This window comes from Hipposideros armiger, unplaced genomic scaffold, assembly GCF_001890085.2.
Source record: "Hipposideros armiger isolate ML-2016 unplaced genomic scaffold, ASM189008v1 scaffold_1442, whole genome shotgun sequence".
NCBI lineage: Eukaryota > Metazoa > Chordata > Mammalia > Chiroptera > Hipposideridae > Hipposideros > Hipposideros armiger.
The window spans coordinates 174,923-180,002 of NW_017732792.1; positions in this window are offsets into that span (position 1 = coordinate 174,923).

Here is a 5,080-nt window from a genome sequence, read left to right on the forward strand (position 1 = left end):
AGCTCTGCCATTTTTTATCTTTGAGATCTTAAGAAATCAGCTTTCCTATTCCCTCCCCCCCCCTCATTTTCCAATAGACATAATAATGGTACCTACATCTTGGGGATCAAACTGTATAATGTACATAAAACATTGAGATTAAACCATGTCTGACCCATAGTAAATAAAAAGAACTATTTGTATTGTTATGAATATTGCCATCCTATATTATATTTTTATTATTTATTTGCTTGTTTTTATTTTAATCTTTTTAATTTTTTTTTTTTTATCTGAGCCATCCTGTCACCTGTTGGCAGCTCAGCGGCAGCTCAGCTTGGGCCGGGAATCAAACCTCTGTTGCTCAGAGCTCACACTCTTGAGCAAGCTCTTAACCAACTGAGACACTTGGCCGGCCCTTTATTTGCTTGTTTTTAAATAAACCCCTTGCAAATAGGGAAATTCTGATTCAATAAGGAAGGAGAGACCCTGATACATACATGCAGAGATTAGGAAGTATATAGAGAATATTGCAATCAAGAGTTTTTAAATATTTAGTAGTAGTAGTAGTAGTAGTATTTGAGGTTAGCATGATGAAAAAAGATTTCTTGTGAATGAGCATGGTAAAAAGGTCAAATACTAATCAGTACAGAGATGTGCTATGAAATATCATTAGCAGATTCCTGCTCTTTGTTACTGGGCACATATAAGATGCACTGTCCAAAATGCTACTTCAGGTTCAATAAATATTTAATATCATATTTAGTGAATAAAACTATTTCTCATAATTTAATTTAGTTTTCTTATACCTACAAATTTACACTTTATTTAACTTGTGATTGTTTCACTAGAAAAAAAATCACTGACAAATAGAGACTGGACCATTAATAAGAATTTCTCTATCAGGAAAATACTGTATTTGGAAATACTAACCAAATGAGGATTCCTAATATCTGAAGAAACTAGGAATTTCCACAACCACGGATGATTTCACCCAGCAGCACAAGCAGAGTATGTGCTTCATCTCTGTGTTGGAACTTGTTCTTAGCTCAGTGACTGGTTCTGAGGAGTAAGGAATTGTGCCACATGAAAGGAACCAGAGGATACAGCCTGGGTGAGAGCTTCACTTTTACAGCTAGTGCTTTGTAGGCTCAATAATGAGAGCACACCTGAAATAACAAAACAACAATAATACCATTACAGTGATAATTCCTGTGGAAATTAATTACCTAAGCCTAGAGATGGGTCTAAAGGCAAACTAAAATTTACACTGTAATCATTTTACGAGGTGGAGAAAACCTGAAGTGAAAGGACAAAGGACATCAATTACCCCCAAAATAATTACACATATTTATTCTCATCACATTCCCTGCTTTTCCTTATTTTTATTCATCGCTGATTGGTAATATTCAACAATTTATAAAGGTAGAAAAAAGTTTAATTAAACTACACAGAAAAGTTTATATTCATAGGTAATATATTTAATTGAACTCTTATGTTAAAAGCTATCTATAGCCTTACAGTTTATTTAACCTAAAAAGCTTCTGAACAATTCCAACATGAAAGATATCATACAGATTTCAACCGCCTGCTGCTTTTAGAGAGTTTAGATTTTATTATGTTCCAGTTTCTAAGCCATTTTATATATAATGTGCACGTGTCTACAGAATGTAGAGGATGTTTCTAAGAAAAGCCACAGTAGAAGAATCATTTCGTTTCTCCCATTTTAATGGGCAGAAAGAAGATAGCAGTGCTGCAATAGACCGTTACAAGTTTTCCTACGAGTCAGAACCCAAAGAACGTATCACAGCTTGTCAAGGCCTCTGAAGGCAATTGCTTGTGCCAATTTCCTGTTACAATAGCAACAGAGCCTCTGCAAGGTCTCATGATCAAAATATTGATTTATTCTTGTCACAGGCCTTCTGTCTTCTTCTGGCTTCCAATTAAATCCCGTTTACATTCTTCTCTGCCATGTTCCCTTCTGTTATACATAAGATAAAGCTGAAGCTGAATCTAATCACTCTCTATGGCTACCTGGCTATGGCTCTAATATAGGAAAGAGGGTAAGAAGTACTTTACACTGTAGATTTACACAACTGATTGTTAAATGCATAAATTAAATTACTTAAAATGTGAATACCTGCAATCTTTGTTCATAGTATGATTTTAACTCTGCTTATTGTATTTTAACTCTATGTGTACTTACACAGTTCTATAAAGTAGAATATACATGTTTAAACATTATCCCTTTCTCCCTTGAGCTACAGATGTGCCTAAAATGTTAAACTTTAAGAAGGTATATTAAAAAAAAATACAATGAATGAACGACTGTGAGGTAGTAAAGTTTCATAGTTGAATATAGATTATGGAGGCACGATTTTTATCCTCATTTGGCCATTCACTATATCTATAACCTGGGCTATTTATATAACATTTCTAAGGTGTTCTTATGTGTAAATGGAAAAAACAATAATATATATCTTGTAGAATTGATTTTAAAATAATACTTAGCATTCAGTAAATGATATTTATTAATGACTAACTTGATTATTATGATTATTAAACTTATAGCCATAAAGGTTTGAATTTTGTGAATTTTTTCAGCAAATATTTAGTGTTAGACTTGTTTTATTTTACTGATCAATTTACAGTCCATTTCTCCCTGTCATAATTTGGTGATCTAATTCTATAATCAATTTTATAAACACCATTCTTACCCAAATATAATCAGAAAAACATAGATGCAATATTTTAGGTAGTTAAATTTAAATCAAAATAGATATTTTTTGGTTATCTGTATCTCTCTCCATTATCATGGATACTTGAAGATACATATGTATTTATAAAGGAGACAACATATTTTATGTCTCAAAAATTTTTGAATAAGCATAAATGATAGTTCACAAATACTCTATCAGACTTTTTATAGCATTAAAATGATTAAATATATGTTAATTAAATCCATAGACCAAATATGCCATGTAAGTTATGAAGACTATCTCAATGAAAGCCTAAAGCGTTGATTCTTAGAAAGGCTCTAAGATTTTTTTTTTCCTCTCTCTGTTTGTGCTGTATCTATCGCAAGGCTTTGATAATTAAAAAGTAAATAATTTTGTAAAAATTTTAGACATCAGAGACAATTATATTTTCAAAGATTAAAGTTTATAGAATTAAAGACTAAATTATTGGGTTGTCGGAAAAGTCATGAAGTATTTTTTCTGTTTTCTATGCAAAAATGTGTCATGACTTTTCCAACAACCCAATATTTTAATATATATATTTTAATGATATACATATTTCTTGACATCTATACTTAAACAACAGTCATGATGAGGGAAATCTTGTTAACACATTCAGCACCAGCTCTAGTTTTGGCTTTTTTATGAGATCTTATCATATTATCAATTCTAAGCATGCAGAATGTTGTCCCTAAATTTAATTCTTAATATAGTCCCTAAGTTACTCTTTTTGTAGATAACTCCGACATTTGTGAAGTGAAAAGTTAGAAGAAACTAAAAGCAATCTTAATCAAACTCTTCTACAGAAAGATGGGGCCAGAAGGTCACCACTGTTAGTACATCAGCTGTTGACCATGATCCTTACCAGTACTCATACCGAAGGTGACCTGATAAAATAAAGCCTTACAGTGAAATCATTTGTAAATGTTAGCATTGCCTTTGAATTTGAAAGATATGGAATCTTATCTCAGACTCTTTTACTTATTCCTTTATTCAGTATTAAGGAATGTTGGATTTGAGACATGAGCCATGATTTCTTAATCCAAACATGACAAACATTTGTATAGAATATTGCAGCTTAAAAAGTATAGCACCTAATAATTGTGTGGCTACATATTCTATGGTTTATTTTCCTTCCTTTAAATAAAGTTAAAAATACTTCTTAAAAGTTAAGTTGTTTATCTCCATAATTAACATATTAAAAAGTGTCTTGTTAAATATAAAGTTCTACACATAAGAATTGTGTAATTTTTCTAGGATATTGCATATACAATGACATTTTTATTGATAAACATAAAATACACTCAGATATAAAATTTCAAGTACTGAGAAAGGAAGTGCCAAGGAAGCCATAGAAAACAATTTGAAATAGAATTTTGTTCTCCTCAAGTTCTTAAAATGATATCCTCTGCTTTTTATATGCTATATATCTGACATTCTGCTCGGCTTCTTCCTGCAATTCCTTTGAAGTCAGATTATATATTCCTTATTTAAAACCCCTATGCTTGTGTTAAGATGAAACATAGCTGCCTTTGAGAGTGAATATATATATACAAAGAGAACAAACACAGTGCTAGACATTTTAATGTTGTTAAAGCTCTTTTTTCTCAGAAAGTTCATTGTAACTGTCACACAAACTCACAATGTGCAACTATAAATTTTATGATAGACATGGACAAAGACAGAAATGTCAATAAGATGGTCCAATTCAAATTCAGAGATTCTGTGTTATGTAAGGGGACAGTAGGAACTGGCATGAAGACATGGCTCATTACAAAAAAATTTCAGTCTAGCCTGTCACGGATCCAAGGACATGTTAAAATTTCTATTCTGCCTTCAGTTATCTTTACACATTCCCTGTAATAAAAAAAATGCAAAACAAATAGAAAAGAAAGTCATTACAAAGTACATACCAAAGACATCCAATTAAGTGTATATACAAATTCTAACAAGTAATGAAATTTCTAATGAAAACTTCTTGTTTTACTTGGAAAATAGAACAGCTGCCATCTAACAATCTCAAATCTAACAAATGCTTAGCGTTTTCCATTATTACACTAAAAGCCAATATATATTTTTAAATACGCTGAGTCATGACACTAAGGGGGAAATACAAAATTGATATTGTCATGCCAATCAGAGTTGTTTTATATAATTAGTAAGGTGTAATTAAATATTCCTGTTTTAGTCATACCTACACCTTTGCTTTTATTTGATATTAAATATTGTTGGGCTTAAGGAAGTCTTCCTCTATTGTTTGCACTCTCCTGAAATCCAAGCACAAAATAGGATTTGAACTGTGACTATCATGCTTTCTTTCTATTGAATTGGAAAGACAACCATTCCTTAACAGTCATCTTACACTG